The sequence below is a fragment of the Nyctereutes procyonoides genome, unplaced genomic scaffold, assembly GCF_905146905.1.
Source record: "Nyctereutes procyonoides isolate TBG_1078 unplaced genomic scaffold, NYPRO_anot_genome, whole genome shotgun sequence".
Lineage (NCBI taxonomy): Eukaryota > Metazoa > Chordata > Mammalia > Carnivora > Canidae > Nyctereutes > Nyctereutes procyonoides.
Genome location: NW_026575126.1, coordinates 18,709,836 through 18,737,531, shown reverse-complemented (window position 1 = coordinate 18,737,531; position 27,696 = coordinate 18,709,836). Strand labels below are relative to the sequence as shown.

General features: G+C 41.1%; 1 protein-coding gene across 1 annotated transcript in view; it reads right to left on the bottom strand.

Annotated features, from left to right (window-relative positions):
- Positions 1-27,373, bottom strand: part of LRRC8C (leucine rich repeat containing 8 VRAC subunit C) — an 84,518-nt gene extending 57,145 nt beyond the window's left edge. Inside the window, exon 1 of the mRNA XM_055341279.1 lies at positions 27,248-27,373. The gene's annotated coding sequence lies outside the window, so the exon portion shown is untranslated. The remainder of the gene's footprint in view (positions 1-27,247) is intronic.
- Positions 27,374-27,696: the final 323 nt, after the last annotated feature.

Below are 27,696 nucleotides of genomic sequence, written 5' to 3'. Positions count from 1 at the left end.
GAATCTCCCTTCCCTGATGCTCCAGCAAAGTGTTTTGTTTTATTGAGGATTATGTCCACAAAGAGGATTGATTTTTCGATAAAATGGTTCAAATGTTCACTGCCTTTTTAAAATCATGACTCTGCATTTCTGGCTTCCACATCCAGGTCCGCAAAACATACCTGAGGTAGGGGTGCCTGAGTGGCACAGCCAGTGAAGAGTCCAACTCTTCATTTGGGCTCAGGGTCATGATCTCAGGGTCACGAGATCGAGCCCAGTGTCAGGTTCCACGCTCAGCGTGGAGTCTGCTCAAGACTGTCCCTCCCTTTCCCTCCCACCCCCAGCTCTCTTTCAGAAAAATGAATAAATCTTAAAAAGAAAAAAGAAATTTCAGGTGAACTTCATGTGAATATTCTCATGAGACTTTTTCCAATCCTGGGGCTATAGCCTTAGTAGTACCAGATAATTTTTGATGTTAAGATACATCCAAATATAGTGGACCACTCTAAAGTTGTAGCTCTTTTAGGGATGTGGTTTCACATCAACTGAGTTCCAGGGCTCATATTCCCTTAGCTTCCATTTTCTTCACACCATCAAGGAGTGCCCTGCAGATACTTCTATTTACTGTTCTGCTTTCTACTTTATCTCAATTGCTTTGTCCCAAGTCTCCAAGTTTCCACCTTTTCTAGTTTTCCCCAATATAAGTAATCCTGATTGATCTAATGGATCAGATGTGGGGTTTCAGAGAGAGGGAGATGACGCCAAGATTTTTGACTTGTGAAAGAGAATGGATGGGATTGCCATTTACTAAGGGGACAGGGAAGCCACAGGAAGAGGGGGTTTGGGGAGGGGGAATTAGTTTGGTTAGAGACCTGATAAATCTGAGCCACCTATCAGACCTCCAAGGGGATGGGATCCATTCACAGCTGGATACACCAAGTTGGAGCTAGGAAGATCTGGGCAGGAGATGAAAACGTGGGAGTCTTCACCCTACAGGAAGTGGGTAAAGCCATGGGGCAGGATGAAGTCACTTAGGAAGTACATAGAAGAAAACTGCCTAAGGACTTCCTGTAGCAAGGAGCATTTTCCCACCAGATGTGAGACTGAGTCACTCTCTTACTTCCTTAGGTTTCTGTGCAAATGTCATATTATTGGATGCTTTCCCTGGTTACCCTATTTATTTTTTTATAGATTTATTTATTTATTTGAGAGAGAGAGCAAGTACAATTGAGGAGAGGGGCAGAGGGAGAGAATCCTGAAGGCGACTCCAAGCTGAGTGCAGGGCCTGATGCAGGACTCAACCCTGAGATCGTGACCTGAGCCAAAATCAAGAGTTAGCCACTTTACTTACTGAGCCACCCAGGCGCCCCTCTCGTCACCCTATTCAAAATATTAATACTACCTTGCTCAGACCAGTAGCACACCAGCCCAGCATTCCCGTTGTCATTCTAAGTTACTTTTCTCAGCAGCATTCTTGGTCAGATGTATTACATACGTATTCACTGTTTACTTGTATTATTGTCTGTCTCCTGAGTTATAAACTCAGTTCCATAAGAAACAGAAACTTTGTTTTGTTCACTCCTGTCTCCCAGTGTGCAAAACAGTGCCTGGAACATAAAAAGTACTCAATAAATAGTGGCTGAATGAAAGACAAGTGTATATTTATTCTGAAATTCCCCCAGTTGTTACAAATGTGTAACAGAAATATTTCCATGAATACCAGAATTTAGAGTTAAGGGCACTTAGTTTTGGGGAAGAGAACCACCCGATTTCTTCTGCAAAACTCTGCATTATCTCATGCTACCTGCACTCTGCCTATGGGCAAAGGGGCTGCAAAGAAGACATCAAAGGCCACCTGAGAGATGTGTGAGTAGGTTGACAAGGAAAATCTTTTTTTGCCTTGTTCAAGGAGTTGGGAGAAGGAAGACAGGTGTGGGAAAAGAGGTGTTCTTGGCCTGAGTTACCTTGAACCTTCCTTTATAAAAATATCAGTAGGATTATGTTCTTTCCTCTACTCTCATTGTCTGCCTAAGCTACCCACCAGGGACCTACCACCGAATCAGGTAAAGGTCACAAGAAAGAAGAACAGGTGTCTACTAAGCAACAGCAGAGCAACAGTGATCACTGGATAGCTGGGGTCAACATACTCAGGGGCAAATGGCCAGCAATGCACAAGTGCGGGAAAAGGTGGGTAGTTACGGTGGATCTCAAGTAGACCAAATCAGCAATACTGTTGTTCTTTAAAAATACAACAGGATACTGAATTTAGGGTATTAAAGAGCCATAAAGTTAATCTTTTTTCTATAACTAGAATTATTTGGGTCCCTTACTGGAGTTTAGACTCTTTTAAAGAGCAATGTGGAAAGACGTCAGATGCTTATTTAAGAGCAACAAATTCTACCTTCAAAAATATATCCAGATTCAACTGCTTCTGATTCATCTCTATTGCTATCACCCGGGTTCAAGGCATCATTATCTCTCAACTAGATATTGCAATAGTCTCAGAACTGATCTCCCTTCTTCTACCACTGGCCCATACAGATGAGTGTCAATGGAGCAGCTGGATGATCCCGCTAAAATACTGCGATCCTCTGCTCAAAACCCTCTTAGGAACTCATATCACTTAGGGAAAAAAAGCCAAAATCTTTACAAAAATCCTACAAGGCCCCATGCAATCTATACCCCTCCCACCTCTAATACCAGTATCCTAGCTCTCTCCTTCACTCTTGCTTTGCTCCAGCAGCACTGGTCCTTCTGGAAGGTTCTTGAACATTCCAGGTTCACTTCCCCCTCAGGGTCTTTGCATTTGCAGTGCCTTCCTCCTGGATTTCTCCTGGAATTCTCCTCTTTGTGATACCTGCCTGGCTCAATCCCTTGCTTTCTTCAGGCCTTGCTGAAACTTACCCAGATTCCAACCAGTTTTCACCATCTCTGTCACCACCACTCTGGTTCAAGTCTTCACCATCTCTTGCTTGGCTAACATGGCAAAGCCGATTTAATATCACAACCCAGCTCCAGCTCCAGCACTCCTTGCCTCCTGCCCTGCCTTATTTTTCTTTATGGCATCTAGCACCTTCGAACATCCCACATATTTTACTTCTATATTTCTCTTCAGTTTCCTCCCACCTGAATGTAAGTCCCACGAGGGCAGGAATTTGGACACTACTCTGTCTGTAATGTCTAGGAGAGTGTCCGGCCCATATTTGTCATTCAATAGATATTTGCTGAATGAAACAGTTGTAGAAACAGAACCTCTACACAAAGGTTACATAGAGTGAGAGAAGCAAAAGGAATATAGAAGCCAAACAGATGAGTCAAGCACCTGTAAATATACGGACAGACTAAAGTACAGACACAAAATCCTTCAACTTTGTGTATAAAAACCAACTTCAAGCTGCTACATGAGAAGTTTAGGGTAGACAGAAAGAACGTGTTATTGAATGATTGAATAGAAGGCTCTAGAACAAAACCTGCCAGTGAATGGGTCATGCCTTCGAAATGTGAAAAGTAGGCAAAATTCTCTTTCTGGAGGCTGAGTGCCAGATGAGAGAGCCCTCTGCTGCTCCACTCAGGGCCTAAGAGAAGTCTTTCCCAGGGAGCCAACATCACTTACCGAAACAGCAGAAAGTGGCATGTGTTTCCAAAGGCAAAACACACGGACTGATAAGAAATTAAGAACTGTCAACTGGAAAACCTGTTGACAGAATCTGGGCTGAGCCAGTCTTCGGAAGCTTATTAGAACATCTTGGAGAAAACAAAACCCAGGGTAGGTAGCATAGTGGCTCTTCATGTTGGCTGCGCATGGGAATCAGCTGAAGGAAGGTTTAAAAATACTAAGGCTTCGGTCCAATTAAGTCAATGTATCTGGGGTGGGACCTGGGCAGGAGGTTTTCTCGGGTGATTCTAACACGCAGCTGACATTGAAACCTATTTCCCTAGAAACATCTTAATCCCTCTTCTTGACATAAAACGTAAACCCAAGCATTAGATGAAATCCAAAGGAAAAGCTAGAGCTGTATCTGGGTCTATCAAAGCAGATTCACTTACTTAAAATGACTTCAGCAGTCTCTGAATTTATATTTTATAGCTATAAGAAATAGGTTAATCACATCTTTAGTCACTATGTACCTCAGACCCTCTCTTTCCCCAGACCACCACACCAAGACAGGCTCTCCATGCGACCCCCTTCCCACGGGAAACACATGCTGCTGGATGACATCTGCAAGGGTCTTAGGCCGTGACTGCAGTCTTCTACCTTGGAAGCCTGTGGCTCAGTATTTTCATACGTAGTCTGGGATCAACACTTTCCCTACCTGCTCTGTTCTCTCCTTCACTCCCTTCCCTGGGTTATTTATACACCCATCCATCTCCCCTCCCACACTGTAAATCCTGCAAGGGCAGAGTGTTGCTTATTTTTTCACTCCTAGCCTCTGACCTAGTTGTCTGAGCAGTAATGGTTGTACATGGACAAGAAGCCTCACAGGGACAGCAATGATTTACCCCTCCAGAACATTCTCTGAATGTAGAGGATGCTTTTAAACAGTAGACCTGTAATATACTTTTATTTTACAGGCATTTTATTTTAGAAAGACAGTGACTATTGATCTTACCTAGCAAAGACCTCTTTAAGTATAAAGGAAAACACTACCCCCCCACACAGCATGAGCTAAGGTTTACTGTGCGCCTAGACAGTGTGTGGCACTTCACATGTAACGTATTGCTTCACCCCCAAACACCCCGAGGCTCCAGGTACTGTTAGCTCACTCTTAGAGAAGAAACCGAGTCTGTGGATGGTTAAATGTCCTGCCTGGCATTACGCAATGATAGGCAGAGAAGCCTGAATGCAACACGGGGTATCCGTTTTTAGAGCCGGCTATTCTAAGTCACCAAACCTAACATTCTACAGACAATAGAAACAACAGAATTGAACACTGAATTCCTTCTAGATTTAATTTAGGAAATAGTTAGCAGGAAAGGGTGTTTTTCCTCTACAGAAAAATCTCTTGGAAAATGGGAGTGATGTTACTTAAAATTTCCTGTTAGCTTACATTATAATATCAGAGATGCTTTCTTTTACATTTATATTCTACTCAGGGTTAATGTCTACTCTGTGTGTGTGTGTGTGTGTGTGTGTGTGTGTGTTATATCAGTGTGTGTTTTCTTTTAAATGTCTGTTTTTCCACTGGTAGTGCCTCCTAACACTCTGGCTTTAAATCTCTTAGCTCCTCAGTCTCTTGGTCAAACAATAACTAGGCTTGAATCTACTTCACCCAATAGCTAAATGAGAGTATGGATAGTCCATGTGCCTGTTAGAAAAATTTTCAGCATACTGTACCTCCATATTTTTAACAAACATAGTTCATCAATTGATAATGAAAAATAATATACAGATTCAATTTTTATATCAACTGCTTAATTTTAGAAAGACAAAGAAGGGGCTTCTGGATGGTTCAGTCAGTTGAGTGTCTGACTCTCAATTTCTGCTCAGGTCATGCTCTCAGTCATGAGATCAAGCCATGCTGAATGTGGAGTCTGCTTGAGAGTCTCGTTCTTCTTTACCTTCTGCCTCTCCCCAACTCATGTTATAAATTAATTAATTAATTAATTAATTAATTAATTAATCTTTTAAAAAAGAAAGGCAATGAAAATTTCTTTAATCCTGTTCATAGGTGATTCTAATATAAAAAGTGATGGTGGGCAGCCCCGGTGGCCCAGAGGTTTAGCGCTGCCTTCAGCCCAGGGTGTGATCCTGGAGATCTGAGATCAAGTCCCACATGGGGCTCCCTGCATGGAGCCTGCTTCTCCCTCTGCCTGTGTGTCTCTGCCTCTCTCTCCCTCTCTGTGTCTGTTATGAATAAACAAATTAATAAAATCTTTTTTTTAAAGTGATGGTGCTTAGGTAAAATCTTTTTCAAAGTAAGGACATAGCTATTTTTAAAATACTGTGTTTCTCTACTTTCCCCACTTCACTAAATACATGTCTTAGTTGGAGTACAAGATGTTGAGAGATGGAGAATGACTATTTTAAAACATTACGGAGGTTACAAATTTTCTAACTCCTTTTCAGATTATATTCCAAAAACAAATATATTTTACACCAGGCTTCACTCCAGGTTTCCAAGCAAACACACCCAAATAGATTAATTAATATATCAGAGCCTTAGTCTGTTTTCAAATGCTATGCTTATACTGCTTGTGACATCATGCGAATAATTTTGATTCAGTTTGTATATGTCAACAGGAAGGGGTCTGGCAGGAACATAAAAATTCTAAGCAAACTAATTCTGAGATTCAAGCAATTCCATTACCAGAAATGTTAGTTAAACCAAACAGTTGTGTGGCCAAAGAACATCAAGGAACACCACTGTTTTCAAGATTTGTGGTTTCCTCATATAAGGGACCTACTATTCTGCTGGTGTTTGGATGTGGCACAAGGGGGGCTTTTGGAAAGTATGGTATATTTCTATTTAAAAAAAATCTCAGTACAGCTGAGGAAATGTAAAGATGCTCACAAACACTCACATTCCTGAGATTCTCTATAAATGTGTTTGCTGCTTAACACTGATAATACACCCTGCTTCACCTACACCATTTTTGATTTTGTGTATAAAATACTCTATTGTGATATGGTCCCTTGTATGTGGCTCCAGTTTTGATCTAAAATTCTCTTTTCTTCAACGGCAGAACAGATCTCCTGAAAATTTCTTCAGAGGCACACTGCCATCATATTAAGCATACATCTAAATCATAGTGGCCACTCCTTACTGAGCCCACTACCATCCTCAGGTGGACCTACAAAAACAGGGTATGCTTCTACTTAGAACACTAACATGATTTCAATAGCATTTTAATAATAAAATGTAAAGATAGTTTGTGAAAATTTCCTTCTCTATGAAGTGATTACAGTTGTTGTGTACCTCTTGGGTGATATAAAGTCCTTAGTTCATAACAACATATGCCCACAATAAAACTAATAAAAATATTCCTGTTATTACCTTGTATATATATATATATATATTACTTCACTGAACATCTACATTCCCAGAATGGTAGGTTTACTCATAAACAGCCACACTCATCTAAAAAATAAAAAGCCATCCCTACTTGCCATTTTGTTCAACATAATGTAGTGGTTTCAAGGCAAATTTTACAGCTAGAAAGACCTGGGTTTGAAATCTAGCTCTGTACCAACCTCTTTAAATTATGCACACTTCAAAAAGTGCCTGGCAGTAAATATGACAATTATCTACCTCATTATCTAATTAAGAAAATATTAGCTAGGCTTCTTCTCTCTTGGGAAGATTCTGGATCCTCAAAAATCCTATTTACTGTATTTACTGTTCACGGAAAGTGTCTAAAAAGTACCCCAAGATTATGGTGTCTGATATTTTTTTTTCAAGATAGGCCAGTTTCCTCAAATCAACCATCTCTAATTCCATGTGTTAGCTGTCCTTGTTACATGGGTATATTGAAACAAAACCCCACGAAAATGCCAACCTCCCCCAATTCTTAAACTAGGTATCTGCAAATCCAGAGGCCTCCAACATGCAAATCTGCTAGATACCCCACAGATTATGTGGCTCCTGGAGCTTACTCAGCACCTAGCATCTCTGGAGTATGACCCACAGTTTTAAGCAATTCTTGAGTTTAAGGAAATCTTAATGATAAAGTAATGATAAGGTTAACTGAGCAGTTGACCTTAAAAACAAGCCCTTTACTACCCCCACACCTTTAGGTGGGCAGGCCTGCTGGTACGAAGAACACAACTTTGGAAAGGCTGTTCCTCTGACTGCTGCCACCTACAAACACAGCTGCCTTTCTGGGGTCTACGGGAAGGTCAGCAGGGCCTGTACCTAGGCTCCCTGGGCCTTCAGCTAGAAGATGGCAATACCACGGTGGGAGAGAAGATCACTAATTATCTCCCAACAGCCAGTCTCTCCTTTTTAAAGGATAATAGGCAAGTACATGTTCCAGCCTCCTTGTAGGCAGTGGTGACTGTGTGACTTAGTCCTAGCCAGTGAAATATAAGAATATAGTCAACTCTGAGTTGTGCCCTTAAAGGCAAGGCATTTGCCCTCAACATATCCTCCTCCCCGCTTGTGATTTGGGATGAAGGCTTAGTACTCACCATCTTCAGTCAGATCATTGAGGATGGTGGAGCATCAAGACAGGAGGTTGAACCCTTGAGATCACAAACACACAAGATTACATTCCGACTACTATGAGAGAGAAAGGAAGAACGTCCTTTCTTGTTTTAGTCAGTAGTAGGAATGGAGAATGGAGACTCTGACAGCATTTGCACTCGTAACTGAACTCTTTAGTTGCATGTGGCAGCGCTCGCCTGGAGGAGGTACTGCATGCCAGATGGGGAGCATGAGGATCTGTAGGATACACATGACATACTTTACAGGCACATTGACTTTACTCAAAGATTTTGATTAAAAGAAAGTGTTATATTGAAACAAACCAGACTTTAGTTTAATGTGCTTTTTAAAGTTAAAATACAAGTTATTAAATGAAATTTGGTGCTTCGCACGGAATGTTTCTAGCTCTACCCCAGATTCTGAAATAAGCTGAAATTCTCAAAGTCTGATTTATGAAAATCTCTTCTATTCTGCGGGAGGTTCTGATAGAAAGTATGAAGAGCATTAGTGGTAGAAAGAACAGACTGGAAGTTCAAGGTTAGAGACCAAACTCCACCTCTGAGTATACAATATTAGACAAGTCCTACTGCCCCGATGCTTTTACATTAATAAAAGAAGAGTCATGCACCTATTTGTCCAGTCAATACACATACTGTTGGATTGCATGGGGGATAAAGATGAGGTAGACATGATCTTGAAAAGCAATGAGAAAAAAAGAAAAAGGCAATGAGATGCTAGGTATTGTAATTCTGAACAATGATGTCGAAATGGAAGCCTTCCCAAAAAGGTTGCTTACCATCTTAATCTACTGTGAAGCTCTTCAGTGGATAAATTCTACAATGCACATGGTACTCCTAAACAGCTTTCTATTCTTCATTATTAATATGAAAACACTATTACATACTACCAGCCATTTGGGGAATACTTCCAACCTGAAAGACAGATATAAACATATAACCAAGAGTAGATGAACATACAGAAACACCCAAAGCAGGAGAAACACACAAAGCAAACTGCTACAGATCCATTTTAAATTAATAATTAATATCCTCAGAGTGCTAGCAGAAGATATTGTGTCCATAAAATAAACATACTAGAAAACACTCCGAAATTAAAAATAAGATAATAAAAAAGTCAATATAAGGGTTAGATTATAATGCTGAGGACATTCACCTGAAAGTCAAACGAAAAGGCAAAGGGGAAGACAAAAATAGTTATATAGATTCCAGCTCTGATAGCTGAAACACAGAAATCTCATAGAGTAAAAAGATAAAATGAATGAAGCAACCAGCAGGGAAATATTCCAGGAAAATTTTCCCAAACTGCAGGATATGAGACTGAATATTAAAAGAGGCTGACCAACGTGTCCAGTGCAATGAATGAATAAAAATACCTCTGCCACCATGAGGTTTCAGGACTCAGGGTTCAAGAGGCGATCCTAAAAGCATCTGTGGGAGAGGAGCTTAGAGGATATATACAAAGGAACAAAACTCAGACCAGCATTAGACTTTTCAGTGACAATACTGAACACCGGAAGATAATGGCTAAAAAGAAAACCTTTAGAATTCTTAGTGAAAGTGAATGTTAATTCCGAGTTAAATATCAAGCCAAACTAACTTTCAAGTCTGAGAGTGGAATAAATAATAGATTTTAGACACTGAAAGGCTCAGAAAACTTACTTTCATGCATTTTTTTCTTTAAAAGGTTTGGAGGGATGTAAAAGCAATTAAAAAATCCTTCTCCTGAGATGCCTGGGTGGCTCCGTGGTTGAGCGTCTGCCTTTGGCTCAGGGTGTGATCCTGGGGTCCTGGGATCGGTCCTGCATTGAGCTCCCTGCATGGAGCCTGCTTCCCCCTCTGCCTATGTCTCTGCCTCTCTCTGTGTGTGTCTCTCATGAATAAATAAAAAATCTTTTAAAAAAATCCTTCTAAATCTCAGCCTTAAATATCCAGCTGCACACTTGACATTTATAATTGGATATTTAATTAGGCATTTCTAAATTAGTTAAGTCCAAATCAGAATTCTTCATTTCACCCCCAAATCTGCTCTTCCCACAATATTCCACATTTCAGTTCTTCTGATTCAAAACCTGGAATTTGGGATCCCTGGGTGGCGCAGCGGTTTAGCGCCTGCCTTTGGCCCAGGGCGCGATCCTGGAGACCCGGGATCGAATCCCACGTCAGGCTCCCAGTGCATGGAGCCTGCTTCTCCCTCTGCCTGTGTCTCTGCCTCTCTCTCTCTCTCTCTCTCTCACTGTGTGCCTATCATAAATAAAAATAAAATAAAATTAAAAAAAATCAAAACCTGGAATTTTCCTTTATTTTCTCACATCCAGGTCTATTCTGTCCACAAAGCCTATTAGGGTCAGCCTTCACAATATCCCCAGATCAGGACCATTTCTCATCATATCTACGGCTACAACCCAAGCCACCAGTGCATCTCCTGTGCTATATTGCAACAGCTTCCTAACTAGTCTCCAGGCTTCCAAGCTTGCTTCCAAAGCCTAATCTCGTCTCTGCCTCTGTCTCTCAAAGTGTGCCTTTTCGGGGGATCAGTGAGGTCAATACTACACATTATTTGCTTTTTTAATTCTCATTTTCTTATGAGTATACGGTGGAGTTTTCTAGAAGCTGCATGACATGTGATAATGAACAGGGTGAACAGACCCTAAGGGAACTGTAAAACTGTAAACAATGTCATTTTCTTTTTTGGAGGAAAATATAGCTATCTTCATTAAAATATGTTATCTGTGTTAATATGTAGTGGCTTTATCATTGTTATTTTAAAATATATACTTAGTTTTAAATTTCTCATATGGTAAATATCTAAAGATATAAGACATACAAAGATCTTTTGGGGTCTTCAATAATTTTTTGAGAGTGAAAGGCCCTGAGGCCAAAAAAAAAAAAATTGGCTGAGGGCTTCTCTACACTGCGGCCAGACTGATCCTTTTAAAAGTCAAATCAGATTTTGACCCTCATTTGTTCACAATCCTCTAAGAGCTTCTCAGCTCACTCAGAGTAGAAGTGGAGAAAAATAAAATCTTTTTAAAAGGCAGGGGGTGCCTGCTAGCGCAGTTGGTAGGGCATATGACTCTTGATCTCCAGGTTATGAGTTTGAGCCCCAGGCTGAGTATAGAGATTACCTAAAAATAAAATCTTAAAAAAAAAGAGGGGGAGGACAAGACACTTCCGTGAACCTACAACACCCTCTCTTAATAACTGCTATTCCCCTCTTGCTCCGTGCCCTTCCCTCACCCTGGCCTTCTTGCTGTTCCTCCATCATGCCAAGAACATACCTTTATAGTTGCTGTTCCCTCTGACCAGATTGCTCTTTCCTCAGATATGGATGGCTCCCCCGACCTGAGTCCAGGTCTTTGCCTTCTAAGCCATAATTTTAAATGGTTCCCTTTCCAGATATTTAAAATACTTGCAAATATTTCCTCGTCCTCCTGTGGTAGTGCTACCCCTTACCTTTGCCACTCATATATTTACCTTACCCTCTCCATCCCAGAGTAAGTCCTTAAGGACAAAGGCTGGTTTTTAATCTCCTCAGAGGATAGCAGACCTGGTGACTTGCACCCAGTATGGTCTTAAATGAAAAATCCATGATATATCAAGGGGTTATCTGGCTAAACCTTCAGACAAAACCATATTCAACCTATGGTAGAGAGCTCCAACTCTGTTTTTAAAGTCTCTTAAAGACCCAGCCTCAATGAAAACTCATGTAAAGGCTGATGTCTTGGTGTCATCCTTATGCTGCAGGTTAAATTTTTACCTCTTTTTTCTTTTTTAAGATGTATTTGTTTTAGAGACAGAGATCACGAGTGGGAGGGGCAGAGTGAAAGAGAGAGAGAGAGAGAGAGAGAGAATCTCAAGCTGACCCTGTGCTGAGAGTAGAGCCCTTTGCGGGGCTGGATCTCACAACCCTGAGATCACAACCTAAGCCAAAACCAAGAGTTGGATGCTTAACTGACTGTGCCATCCCAATGCCCCAAATTTTTACCTCTTTTGAGAAGAGATGTACAATCATTGTTTGTGTTCAGTCAGAGACCCCTTTATACCCTTGGAAATGGTTGTTAAATTTCTCCTTGTCCTCCTCATCTTAGCTGAAACATCCTAATTCCTTTCATTTTTTCCACAGATTCAGTTTTTCAATGCTTTAATTCTCTTTGTGATGGTCTTCTGAATCCCTTCCAAATTTTTCATCTTCCTATTTATTTGTGTAGTCCTAAACTAAACTGTAAGATTTACTGTGGCGTCAAAGGTTCCTAGAGTCTACTTTTCTGTTATCGCATCCCAGTGTATGCTTTTAAAATATACAATACATTGCCTTGTTAAAGAAAAACTGTTTCTAATCTGTTTGTATGATATAACTTGCAACCTCTTCTCAGAAAGAAATGTGCTCTTGACAGAACACTTAAGCAATTGATTGTCATGAACTTTAATGACATTAAGACTTGTCCTGGGAAATTAGTTACCATCCACATAGTTGATCAGTTGTCAACCAAGTTTAGTGCCCTTTAACAAATATTATTTTCTTTTGATGTTGAATCTAATGTTTTTCTAACCATTCTTTTTTCCCACAAAATGTCCCTACCCTAATCTGTAAATTAGCCTACGAGAGAACTTTTCTCTTACAGGAAGTTTGTTGTAAAACTTTGATACTAACAATAAAGTTGTCATTTTTTTTAAATGCCGGGATAAATAATCCTGTTCTAAAAAGGGAGACACAGTAAAAATTTAGGCTTTACAGGTCACACATAGTCTGTGTTGTACATTTTTTTAAAGTTTAAACAATCCTTCAAAAATGTAAAAACCAATTCCAGCAAGTGGGTCAGATAAAAAACAGGCTGCAGACCCAAACTACATGGGCCACAGTTGGCCAATGCCTAGTGTAATGGTTTAATGGAGACTCACTCATCTCAAAAGAAAGCAGAGCCGTGTGTAGCCTCAGATTAAGGAACCTCATGGTATGTATGCTATTGAGAACCTTTGTCTTTCTCTTCCTGAGCCTTGGAGTTTTTGCTGGGATATGGCAATCTGAGCACTTGAGTGTCAAAGTCTATTGGCCATCTGAATGAATTCTCACTCTACTGGGCTTAGATAATTGCCATCCAAGTTAAGAGCCTAGAGAGCAGTTTGGGCCCTAAGAAGTGGTTGAAATTGAGGATGAAGTTAAAATAGAACTCCTCCCCAGAATGAGGTTAGAGAGGTATATTGATATCTGAGTGACATAAAGGACTCCCAAGGAGTCAAGTATAAAACTCAAAGTTTCTGTCTCATGCTTTTGAGGATTTCCATGGCCAGTATTTTGTATTTGACACATTTCATGGCTAAATGTCTGTTATTTTATGAAGAAATAATCAAAGCCTTTAAAAAGAAAATTTAAGATGAGCAAAAGTATGCATTGTTAAGAAGTATCCAAAACTTGGAAATGAGACTCTGGGAAGGCAGTACACCCTTTTGATGTAATACCAAAGATCTGTTTAACTAGCCCACCACCCAAAGATTTAGAGAAATATACCTTTCCTTGCCTTGCTAAGTATTGCTGATTTAATTCCAGACTTGTAGATTTTTGTCTCATAGAAAAGAAAACCCCAAATATTGTTCATTTGCTTTTTACAGCCCTAAAGGATATTACCTAGTTTTTTTTTTATCTAACCTAGCAATGTTATTCTAACATTCTTTTTTCAGATGAATGTTCTTTGAACAAGCTGGCTTCTTTATTAAGAGCATGAATAAATCCTTGACATGTTCATTCTATATTAAGAGTCATGTTCAACTTTTTTAAAACTATCCTTTGACAACATTCACAGAAGTCTTGAAGTTGTCTGTGTTTTGCTTGCAGATTGTGTACATATTTGCATCTATATTTGCATTCATCTAACAGTTAAAATTGTATGTAGGAATTTTTTCAGAGCTTTTCTGTTCACTTGCCGGTGTTTGGAAGCAGTTATTTATAGTATCCTGCTTTTATGGTGAGTGAGTCCCTCGGGCCCCTACTAGACGTTAGCTTCCCACTTGCTTCAGATACCTCCAAGAATGAAGGTTAAGTGGTGCAGGAGTTTGTCTTTCGTCTATTAGGAGAGTACTTCCTTAAACAAATAGATTCACTATGAAAGGAAGGGAAAAGGGAAATCTGGGTGATTTTATAAGGGTGTGAAGAGAAAGGGTTAAGGGAAATTTCTGCCAAGTCTTGGTCTGACAGTGAATTAAAAGAATAGTATGATATAGACTGAAACAGATCCAATGCATCAAGGCAGCCTCTCCATCACCATCCCAGGCAAAAAAAAAAAAAAAAAGTAATACCTGAAAAAAAATGTTAACCAGTAAGAGATTTATTTTACTTCTATTTTATCTCTTTCCTGAGGGAAACTAACAAGACCGTATGTAGATTTTCAAATGAATGGACTTCAAATTTTCTATGCAGAAGCTAATGAACACTTACATACTTCTGGAGTAAGAGAATAAGAAAAATATCCCCCCCCCAACCTACAATAAAAAGAGGAAAAAAACAAAAGAAAAGTTTGATATTAACAGGTAGTATCCAGGTCACTTTGGTAAGGAACCAAAAAATATACAAATAGCTATAGAGTCAGCCTTCAGTAGTTCTTTCTATATTTATTTTTTTAAGATTTTTTTTTTTAATTTTAGGGGCACTTAGGTGGCTCAGTTGGTTAAGCATCTGCTCTGGCTCAGGTCATGATCTCAGGATCCTGGGATTGAGCCCCGCATCAGGCCCCCTGCTTCTCCCTCTTCTCTCTGCTTGTGATCTCTCTCCCTCTCTATTTCTGTCTCTCTCTCAAATAAATAAATGAATAAAAGCTTAAAAAAAGACTTTATTTGAGAGAGAGATAGAGGGAGAGTGCACGCAGGGAGAGGGCAGAGGGAGAGAGAAAGAAAGAATCCCAAGCGGATTCCCTACTGAGCACAGGGCCCAATATGGGGCTTAATCCCAGGACACTTAGATTGTGACCTAAACTGAAATCAAGAGTCAGATGCTTAACCAACCCCTTTTCTACACTTCTTAACCAGAACTTTTAATCCCAAATTTAAAGAGATTTAGTAGTGCTTTAATAGTACTTTGCAAACTGTGGTTGAATTATATTAATATTCAAAGTTCGATGGATATTCCTGATGATGAATACTTGGACAAATTAAACTATTTTTGTTAATTTTCATTAAAAAGACAGTTAAGGGGGCAGCCTGGGTGGCTCAGCAGTTTAGCACTGCCTTCAGTCCAGGGCCTGATCCTGGGGACCTGGGATCAAGTCCCACGTCAGGCTCCCTAAGTGGAGCCTGCTTCTCCCTCTGCCTGTGTCTCTGCCGTCTCTGCCTCTCTCTCTCTCTCTCTCTCTCTCTCTCTCTCTCATGAATAAATAAATAAAATCTTAAAAAAAAAAAAAAAAGACAGTTAAGGGACGCCTGGGTGGCTCAGCAGTTTAGTGCCTGCCTTTGGCCCAGGAGGTGATCCTGGAATCTGGGATGAAGTTCTACATTGGGCTCCCTGCATGGAGCCTGCTTCTCCCTCTGCCTGTGTCTCTGCCTCTCTCTCACTGTGTCTCTCATGAATAAATAAATAAAACCTTTTTTTAAAAAAGCCTTTAAAAAATAAAAAATAAAAAGGTAGTTAAATGTCTTAGCCCTGATTTTATTCTAGTTTGGGATATGATGCAAATGACCCAGCAATTCCATTGCTACATGAATCTATCCAATAGAGAGACCAAAACCTATATCCACACAAAAATTTGTATACAAACCTTCACAGGACCATTATTCCTTATAACCACCTAAATGTCCATCAACTGATAAATGGACAAAGAAAATATGGTATATCTACACAAGAAAACATTATTTGGCAATAAAAAGGCATGGAATACTGATACATACTACAATGTGGATAAGCCTCAAATGTATGCTAAATGAAAGAACCCAGTCATGAAAGGCCATATATTGTAGGATATCACTTACATGAAATGTCTGGAATAGGAAAATCTATAGGTAACAAAATAGATCGGTGGCTACCTAGAGCTTGGGAGAAGGAGAACTGGGGAGGGGGATGGTGAGGAGTGATAGCTAATGGACACAGGTTTCTTTTTGGGGTGATGAAAATGTTGCAAAATTAGATTATGGAGAGGGATTCTATAATCATACTAAAAACCACTGAATTATATCCTTTAAACAAATAAGTGTTATAGTATGTAAATTATATCTCAAAAGCTGTTAAAATGTATTTTAGCTTATGCATGACTCATCTGTTCTCCGATAGGAAGCATATTTAATTGGAAGTTACTAAATTCCTTGTATTTATATCGTAGGTCAGATCATTATTTACACTAAAAATTAAAATGTGGATATGTTCAACAAAATTGAATTATAACTAGTGTCTGTTTTTTTTAATAGTTATAAATTTTAGGCGATGCTGCAGTAATGTGAAACCGTGGAATGTCATATTTCTTTGATAAAATTTTAATATGAACAGGGATCACGCTATTTTTAAATATTTTATTTCTTTATTTAGAGAGTGTGTGTGCAAGCAAGGGGAAGGGCAAAGGAAGAGGGAGAGAGAGAATCTCAAGCTGACTCTGTGCTCAGCAAAGAGCCCCACTTGGGGCTGGATCTCATGACCTCAAGATCATGACCTGAGCTGAAATTGAGAGTCGAATGCTGAGCCACCCAGACCCCCTGTCGTATGTTTAAATGGCAATGTAAATTGTAATGCAAGATAATTAGTTTTAAGGCATGGGACTAACATTAAAATTAGATAATGAATAATAATCTTTGACAAAATACTATCACGTGATAGTTTAAATTTACATAGCATATATACAAACATAATTTGTTCTTCATAACATTCCAATAAGATCAAAATCATTATTTTATAATAAGCTCTACAAAATTAATTTTATCTTAAAAAGTCTAACATTTTAAATACTGTCATCCACCATTGCTTAGCTTATGTGATTTATATGATAAATATCACTTGTTGAGATAAAATTATTTTTAAAGTAGCCTAACAGAATAGGTAACTTGCAACTGAAAAAGAGAAATTATATTTGAGATGGCTTTTTATCAATATGAGGCTGTAAAATTATTTACTTATATAACCTACTCAGGTAGCATAAATTATTTTTGTCTTTAGCCAACTCAACGTGTTTTTTCAAAAGGGGCAATTAGCTTTTTTGCTTATTTTTTTTAAAGATGCTATTTATTTATTTGAGCGAAAGCAAGAGAGAGAGCGAGCAAGCACAAGCAGGGGTAGGATAGAGGGAGAGGGAGAAGCAGGTTCCCCACTGAGCTGGGAGCTCTATCTGGGGCTCAATCCCAGGACCCTGGGATCATGACCTGAGCCAAAGGCAGACACTTAACAGACTGAGCCTTGAAGGCACTCCAGCTTTTTTGCTTTTACACTGTTTTTGTTTTTTTCTTTTTGTATTCTGAAATTACAAATAACTAAAAGCAAATAAGCAGAATAATAAGAGACTCCTGGCCTCTAAGAAATTAAAATTCTGACTTTTTAAAATAGAATTTCTGATTTACTTGTTAGTAGTTAATATGACAGCCAACAATATGGCCTTCTCTTATCATTGGGCATCTAGATTCTTCTCTGACAACATTTTATATTGCTGTTTTCAGATTATGTTCCAAATTTGGAGCAATAAAGACAGGAGATTTTTTATAGTCAGAATATTTCTGATATATCTAGACAATATCCAGGTAGCATCAAAGGTTTGCTCCCTCTCCTACAATCCAGAATACAGCATTCATAAGAGATGTTAGAAATCATTAGTTTTAATTGATTTGTTCCCTAAATCCTTAATTGGGTGAATAGTAGGCTGCTCTGTTCATTGCAATCACATCGTGGGGAAAGCTGTCATGTGAAAAAAAAAAAAAGCTAATGGATAAAACGTTATTAATGTGATTACATTATTAGGATATGCTCTCAGGGCAAGTAAAATCTTCTACATGTTTATGTACAAGGGCTGACCAAAATAGTGACTGTCAACATATTTTTGGGTAAATTTTCAACACCTATAGGTCAACCGGAGATTAGGAGATTAGTAAAGCACTTATTGTTAATCGCTGATTTGTAAATTCCTCAGGATATGGAAACCTAATTTCTAATCACAAAGTCTACAAGGAAAGATACTTTTACTTCACGCTTTCTCTTTATGTCTTTAATTTTTTTTTGTCCTTATTGCACTAGATAGCCTCCCATACAATGTGGAATGTGGATAAGATTTGTCCTTGGAAACCAGCTACTAAGCAACCCAGTTAACTGTCAATTGTTACTCAAGAGTAACTTTCAACCCATATTTTTATCTAGTCTAACTATCCATTATTTTTATACTTACTATCCCTAGTAAGAATGAATGTTCAAGCTGACCTACCAGAAACCTTTTCTCTTATTTGTCAGACTGAAATAAAACTTTAACATATGCTTATAAATAAATGATTTGTCTAGAAAGATTTTCTGACAGTCTATTCAGTCTGCTAGTTATCCAGCACCATTTCCTTAGGAATAAATTCACTTTTGCCCTCATGTCGTATAGTTAGTCTTTTTCCCTTTTGCATTTCATTCATTTATACATTCTACAAATATTTATTGATCCTTTGCTACATTTCAGGCACTTTTCTAAATACTGGTGATGCAGAAATGAACATACCCAAACCAAACTCTAGTATATTTATATGGTTGGCTTGTTTATTTTTCTTCGAGATATAACCCTTTACTTTCCTTAAGTAAATTGTTTTTAAGATTTTATTTATTTATTCATAAGAGACACACAGAGAGAGGCAGAGACACAGGCAGAGGGAGAAGCAGGCTCCTCAAGGAGGGCCTGATGTGGGACTGGATCCCAGGACCCCGGGATCACACCCTGAGACGAAGGCAGACACTCAACCGTTGAGCCACCCAAGCGTCCCTCCTTAAGTAAATTTTATTGTTTCATTTTGACTACTTATTTTCATTTTAATTTCATTTTATTTTTGCGAAGCTCATTTCAATCCTTGCTTCAACACCAAGTCACTCTAACCACCGTGGAGCCATTTAAAGGAATATAAGATACATGCTTTCTACTATTCCACCTAGATTCGTGGATAAAATACCTAAACCCTCAACTCAGAACCAAACCCTAGACACGCGTGCAGCTGCTAACTCCTCAGCTTTAACCACTCTCTGGTTACAGAGAGTCACACAGCTTTGCATTAATTAGAAAGCTGTGTGTGCTGGAGAGTATTTCCTAACTTTGCTGATAAGAACATTATCCTGGAGCTAATGTCAAGGGAGACAATACAAATTAGCCTGGCAGTGTTTTTCTAATGAAGCTTTTCTCATAGTTATTTTGAAACAGCAAGGTGTTATTAGCTTAATAATCCTCTATAATACTTTTCCAGAAGTTGGATTTATTGGTTATATATTTCCCATTTCAAAAAAAAAAAAGATATTTGAACCCTTTTTTAAAGATTTTATTTATTTATTTGACAAAGAGAGAAAACATGGGTGGGGGGGGTTGGCAGAGGGAGAGAAGCAGCAGATTCCCCTCTGAGCAGGGAGCCCCATGCAGGGCTCCATCCCAGGACCTTGTGGTCATGACCTGAGCTGAAGGTAGATGCTTAACCAACTGAGCCACCCAAGCACCCTTTGAACCTGTTTCTAATTTTCATAAATATCAACAATATTTGAAAGAGAATACTTAATTGTTATTGATTTGACAAGATCTTCAAATACACGGAATAAACTCATAGGACTCATGAATTTTCATATATTTGGCTTATTTAGTGACTTTTGCCTTGGATTTATTTTGGTGTCCTGACTTAATATTTTATATAATACTTGCCCCTAATTTCCAATCACATATAGAAATATTTTCCTGTACATATTTCATGACCCTATTAAGAAGGATGACTTCCCATCACACTATCAAATTTCATAATCAGAATTTAAAATGCTAGAAAGGGAGAAAGATACACTCCAAACAGGTAGGTTGGAAATGTTACTGTAACATCTATCATTAAATATTTATCCCAGAACTATGTCTTGAGCAGCTACAACCCAGACATTGTACAGGTGCTGTGGATACAGAAGTGAACAAGAGAGATATAATCTCTGCCCTCAGGGCGGTTTCAGAGCAGCTCCAAAAATAAAAGATAAAAATGTTGAAAAACAATTAGTGGAGGCTTAAGAGTGAAGGAAAGGGAAAAGAACAATACAGGTAAAACAAAAGCTGGAGGAGATGAGGGTGAGCTGTTGGGGGGGGCGGGGAGAGTGCAAGGGCTGATGGGCTCCAAATGCTGAAAGAAGTCAATATACAAAGAAGCCAAGCTCTTCTAATGCTTGCAGCTCCTGTGACTGGACACCAGAAGCCCAGGCTTCTGGTCCCTAGGGAATTGGGTTAAGGTAACACGAAAAAGCTAAGAATGACTTCAGAGCCCCACTCCCTGCAATACCTACTTGTTAGGAACTGAAACCTCTTTGGTAGGGAACATGGTGTTTCGTAAGTATAAATAAACAACTTGAAGTACAAATGCTGTATTAAAGACAAACTAATTTATACTCATGTATAATTGACCTCTCACAAGAATGAGTAGTTAATAGCAGAGCCTTCCCAAGTAAATAAAGAGTGTTGAGCAGTTAAGGTTTAGAGAGGGCTTCCTATCTGGGAAACAAAAGAATGCAGGTAGAGGAGGCTTTGAAAGATAACTTTATAAATTTAATAACTTTGCCAAAGTAGAACTAGGACAACTAGAAGGCTTATATTTGTTTACTTGTATATTTCAGCTTAGGAGCCAATGAAAATAAAGTATGCTTTTCTTTATAAAGGCGAAAAAAAAAAAAAAAAAACCCGAACAATCTAATTCCAGAGAATTTGTCAACTAAGGTATCATACACATTTATACAAATAAATATATTGACTTTTCTTTATGTTTTTTAGTTCTATATGGCTCTTTTATGATTTTTTAAAAAGATTTTATTTATTTATTCATGAGAGACATAGAGAGGCAGAAACACAGGCAGAGGGAGAAGCAGGCTCCTTGTGGGGAGTCTGATGTGGGACTTGATCCCAGGACCCCAGGAATCATGCCCTGAGCCAAAGGCAGATGCTCAACCACTGAGACACCCTGTTTTTTTCAAATTTTTAACATGATACAGAATCCTGCCATATCATGTGTCCTCCACTTGTGGGCAATCTCGTCCTTGTCAAAAATTGGTTCTGGGGGCAGGGTAAAAAAATATATATTAAATAATGGTTTGTAGCCTGCCAAAAGGACACAGTTCATGAACAAATATACAGTGTATCTGCAGTACTACAATTTATCTAAAAAAACACTCCTGGAGGGAGAATAATAATGAAAAAAAAAAGGTTGGGAAACGTTTTTCTATGAGCTCCATTATGTTCTCCCTAGAGAACTTCAAGCTCAGCTTCTTCATATAGTCATTACAGCAAGTTAACAATAAATTTTTGTAGAAAAAAGAAAGGCATTTCAAGCCTTTGGGCAGTTTTCTGGCTTAGCCAAAATAACTCCTTTTTGCTCTACTTTCCCACTCTTCTCCACTAGGAGAACAGCTCTGGTTCTTCTGAGCTCTTAGAAGAGTTCCTCAAACCTATAGTTCTGGATTCCTCTGACTCAAAATACTTCAGTTACTTCTCTAAGTAGTAAGGCATCTTTCTTAACATTGATTTCTGAATTTTGCCATTGCCCCCTTTTCTTAGTCCTAGTCATTCTCTGAACTCATATTATCATTTCTCTACCAGCTGCCATCCACAATTAGATCTATCAGACCACAGTACCATATTTTAAATATTTTTTTAATTTTATTTATTTATTCATGAGAGACAGAGAGAGAGAGAGAGAGAGAGAGGCAGAGACACAGGCAGAGGGAGCCCAACCTGGGACTCGATTCCGGGTCTCTAGGATCACACCTTAGGCTGCAGGCGGCACTAAACCGCTGAGCCACCGGGGCTGCCCCCATATTTTAAATATTTTAGAAGGACGCCCATCCAACATCAGAAAATGATCCTAAATTCACTCCCAGAATTTGTGACAGTGTTACACTTCAAAGCAGTTAGCCCAGATTCTTTGTTTTCATGTCTGATATTGGACAAGAGTTCAGTCATTCTCTACTTTTAATAATTAGTAAACTTTAAATATATTCCTGCCAAACTATCTAATAAACCTCTGAGATTATCTTCTTGTCTATCTGTTCATCCTGGTGGATAAATGGGAGTATACCGAGGTACTGGATGTTTGATACCACACCAGTTCCTCTCCTCTTGCCAATCTTACTTCACAATCTCTTCCCTATTTCTATACTCCAGGAACACCAATATTTAGCAGGCCTCAGTCATATACTATTATAATCATGCTTCATTTATGTTACCTCTTCCATTTTTTCCACCTCTCATACTTGTGTGAAACTGTTCACATCTTTTCCCTGTGCTGATTCTCTCATGAAGGTCACTTCCGGTTGCAGACTCCACACCCGGTCATGGTGAGTCCTATTTCCAACCACAGTGGTTTGAAATCCTCCTTGCTCATTGCCTCAACCTTCTCTCTAAGACAGGTATTCCTTTCCCTCAGGTAAATCCTATTCCTAATTAAAGAAATTCATCTGGACCATTGAAAATACCAAACTACTCAAATACTGTTGATGTGTTCAATACTTTTGCAAACTTAATGAGATTCTTATACCACAGGAGCCATTTATTAATGAAACATAGCTATCTTACCTAGTACTGAAGGGCCAAGGCTTTAAGAAATATGGCCTTCCAGGGGCATCTGGGTGACTCCATCAGTTACGCAACCAACTTTTGATTTTGGCTCAGGTCATGATCTCAGGGTTGTGAGACTGAGCCCCAGGTCAGGCTCTGCAGAGTCTGCTTGAGATTCTCTCTCCCTCTCCCTCTGTGCCCCACTCTCCTTCCCTTAAAAAAAAAAAAATGCCTTCCAGTAAATGTAATACCAGTTAAATTGGTGGAGATGGCTGGGACAAACAAGTCTCAAAGAGGAAGGTGTCACTAATAATCATGTAACAGAGACGATTTAGGCATCTCTCCTAATGGCTATAAGGCTCTCTCTCAGAATATCTGACTCAACTTTCATTCAGAAATGAGAAACCATTTGTATTTTATACAAAGCAGGAAATATAAACAAACAGAAAAATTCCCTTGTCCTCAAAGAATGTGCAGACTTTTGTAGGATATTATCTGGGCAAATAACTTAAAAAGTTAAAAAAAAAAAACATTATTTTAGGGGCACTCAGTGGTTGAGCGTCTGCCTTTGGCTCAGGGCATGATCCTGGGGTCCTGGGATCAAGTCCTGAATAGGGCTCTCTGCAGGGAGCCTGCTTCTCCATCTGCCCGTGTCTCTCTGCCTCTCTGTCTCTCATGAATAAATAAATAAAATCTTTAAAAAAAATTTTTTTTAATTATTAGGAGTATATGGTGTCCGAATTACAAGTGAACTGAGAAAGGATTTAAAATGGAAGGTATGAGGTACAGGAAGGGGGCCATTTAGGTTAGGCCTTGAAGGACATGCAGAATTTTGGCTAGTGGAGATCTGGTCAAGGGTGAGGTATGTGGTGGGAAGATAGTGGGATTGTCATGGTGCCTTGAGTGATAAGCAAGGCTGAGAAATCAGGAGAAGCAGAAAACAGGAAAGTGTGTTTGCCAAAAATTAAATTCCACCTCGCTGAAATATGGCTAGTGAAGTTCTAAAAAAAAAAAAAACATGCAGAGTGGAGCAAATGAAAAACTACATAAGGTGAGTAAATGTTTGTAAGTAAGGACTACAAAAAAAAGGATGTGATTCAAAAGTTAAAGATGCTAGAGGCCAGATTAGATCAGATCTCTGTCTAGCCATATGAAAAATTAATCACTGATAGCAGTGACTAATAGCATTATATGGATGTAAAATATAGATGCAGCAAAATACAGCTGAAATTCCCATCAGTGCTGGGATACAGATGTGCTAATCCCTACCACTTAACTGAACACCTAGTAGGTGGTAGGAAGCTATCCTTTATACGGCTACATTTGGTCTGCATAATACTCCAACTAAGTAGATTTTATTAACTCAAGTATACATGAGGAAATGGACTCGGGAAAGTTGCACAGCGTGAATTAGTTTATGCTCCTACTGGACAGTAAAACCAAAATTTGTTCTCAGCCCTTCCCATCTTGAGGTCATGCTCTTTCCCGCAAGCCAATCTAACATGATTTATATTTTAACAGTAACTGAGTGGGTTCAAGGATACTTCCATAATAATGTCACCCTCGTTGGTTGCAAATATGCTTTCATCAGTAATCTAAGGATAGAGATACAGCCAGCACTCCAGGGACTGAGTATAAAATCTTGAGAGTGTATTGCAGCCTATGAGACCATCACTGTCATGTGGATGAGAAGAGTTGACGAAAAAGAATAAAAATGTCCATTAGGTTAAGTTCTTTTTTTTTTCTTAAGATTTTATTTATTTATTCATGAGAGACACACAGAGAGAGGCAGAGACGCAGGCAGAGGGAGAAGCAGGCTTCCTGCAGGGAGCCCGACGTGGGACTCGATCCCGGGTCTCCAGGATTACGCCCTGGGCCGAAGGCAGGTGCTAAACTACGGAGCCACCCAGGGATCCCTTAGGTTAAGTTCTTAATCTGTCCTTTAATAGAGATCAGTGGCAAGAACATCGGTTTAGAAAATAGATGGTCCCGATTCCAAATGTGAATTCTGCTATCTACTGGTTACATGGAAAACCCTGGACAGGTGATTTTACTTCTTCAACCTCAGCTTCTGCATACAGTCATTACAACAAGTTAAGAATAAATTTTTGTAGAAAACAGAAAGGCAGATTTGGACATCAGAAAAGTACATCATTAAGGTTAAAGAGACTTGGCCTCATTCAGGCATTAAGTTAGCTGTCTTGTCTTGGGCAAGTCACAAACTCTGACCCTCTATTCTTCTATAAAACATAGGTGGCACCATCTACTTTAAGCATTTGTTGTACGAATCTGAATATAATGTATGTTAGGTACCTAGAGCGCTAGACTATATTATAGCAACGTACCTACCATATTAAATCATCCACACAATGCTTGGCAAAATATGTATAACTTTCCACCCCATCTGGGTTTTTTTTTTTTTTTTTTACACTTGGGCTCTATTATAACGTTATTGGTGACTATAATTTGAAAACACTACAGACTACTGGAAAATCATACCAGCAGTTTGGTAAAAACTAGGCACCTTAGGCGTTTTAAGAATTGCTAACTTTGTATTGTTTTTAAAAGATAAAATTTACATAAGTGGAAAATTATTCATTCTTTTACACTCCCTCATACATTCTTTTCACTAAAAGCATTCCCTTGTAAAAGCATTCCATTAAACAAAGTACTTAGTCAATCTGAGAAATAAAAGATTAGTACCATTAACAAAGATTTGGATAATTGTATTACTAAGAAAATTGTTAAACATGCTTGCTATCTCTGATAACACTGTTGAATTGATAGGACCCATCTGTGGTCAATCCATTATGTGAACCATGAAAAATACCCATCCTTGCAAAGCTGGTCCCCAACTCTCCCCTCAAGAGCAAACAAACAAAGCAGACAGTATTGAAATTAATCACTCCAAAGTAAGGAAAATCTGGGTCACACCTTAGGTCTTCCCTAATTAAGCAAGTCAGAAGAAATACAAATATCACAGATTAGAGCTGTAGACCTCTGATGGGATATCTCTATCCACACATCCATCACATGGCTTATGAATCTGAGCAAATCTGGGGAAGTTCAACTTACATTCTGGGTTCACACAAATCGTTAAAACATAAAGAAAACAATGCATACACATATAAAGCTCCTTGGTTCCGGAGACTTTGCAGTGTTTGGCCAAGCAAGAGGGTAACCATCACTTTGCCACCTCTCCCATCTAGACAGCATCTCACTGACTCGTCCAGAAGAAGCTCATGGATGCCTTACAAAACCACTCCATACCTGTCCGCAAAGGTGCCCCTTGGTTGGGGCTCCACTTCTTACAGAGTAAGAAGCATGGGAACCAAACAGGACTGTCATTCCCTGTATCTATTCCTCCCCCGTAAAGCCGTCATAAATAGGGTCGCTCAGCCTGCCTTTGCCCAACGCTGGCACTCCCCCCCCCCCAACGGACTGGTTCTTATTTTTTACTTTAAGGAGGATGGAAACTTGCAAGTGTTTCCCTAACGGGTTTGCTGAGTTTCCAGTGTCTAAAAAGAATTTGAAACCAAGTGAAGTGTGGTCTTCACACCCCGAAATAACCGTCCTGGGATGTGGGCTAGGTGCCTGGGCTTGTTCAGGACCGGGTGCGCGCGGGCTTTGGAAGGCGCGGCGAGGTGCTGCGCACCGGCGCGGGGCGGGGGGGTGCTGGGGGGGATGCTGGGGGGTGCTGGGGGGGTGCTGGGGGGTGCTGGGGGGCGCTGGGGGATGCTGGGGGGCGCTGGGGGGTGCTGGGGCGGGGGGCGCTGGGGGGCCAGAAAGGAACCAGCGTCCCGGGAGCACGTCCGAGGGCTCCGGAGTCGCGAACTCCATCCCCGGCCACCTCGCTGCCGGGAACCGGCTGCAAAGGGAAGGCGCGGCGGCCTGCGTTTGGGCGGAGGGCGGCGGTCCCCTCCTCCACCGCCGGCCTGGACACCTGGCTCCCGGGGCCCGCCCGCCCCGCCTGACCCTCGCTCCCCCGGTCCCGCCGGGGGCAGGCGCCGCGCTCGCGCTCCCGTCGGGGGCCCTCCGCTTCCTCGCTCCCCGAAAGTGCTAACTTCAGGGGCCCGGGGGTACACGGGGAGGGCACCCCAGAAGGGCCAGGCCGTGGGGGCGCGGGGCGGCTGCAGGTAGGGGAGAAGGACGATCGCCGCGCGGTGGCCGCCTCTCCCCTCCTCCCCTCGTCCCCCCTCCTCCTCCCCGGCCCCCCACCCCCCCGCCCCCCCAAGTCCGCAGAACCTGCGGCGGCCGCGCGGAGCTGGGCGCCAGCCTGGGGCGCCCCGCGGGGGGTCCCCGAGCCCCGGCCGCGGGGGGCCCCGGGGGCGGGGGCGGGCGGGGCCGCGGCTCCCGCGCACCTAGCGGGCCGCCCTCGCCAGCATCCCTCGGCGGTCCCCGCCCTTACCTCCGGGCGCCGGGCTGCCGGCGGGGACGGCGCTGGGGAGCGGCGGGCGGTCTCCCGGGCCGGCTCGGCGGCGGGGTCGTCGGCGGGGCCGCCGCTCAGGGCGGGTGGCGCCCGAGCACTGCGGCCGCGGCCACGGCGGCGCCTCCCTCCTCGTCCTCCTCGCGGGCTCCGAGCCGGGACGCAGCTGCCGCCCGGCCCCGCAGAGCCCTCCTCCCGCCGCCAGCGCCGCCCCGCGCGCCGCCCGGCCCGCGGCAGCCAGCGCCGCCCAGCGCCCGGGCCCGGGGTCGCCGCCGCCGCCGCCGCCGCCGCCCGGCCCCGCTGTGACGCAGGCCGCCGCCCGGGAACGTCCTCGCCTGCGGGGACCACCCCGCGCGCCCCCCCGCGCTCCCCGCCGGTCCCGGGGACCACCCCGCGCCCCCCCCGCGCTCCCCGCCGGCCCCGGGGACCAC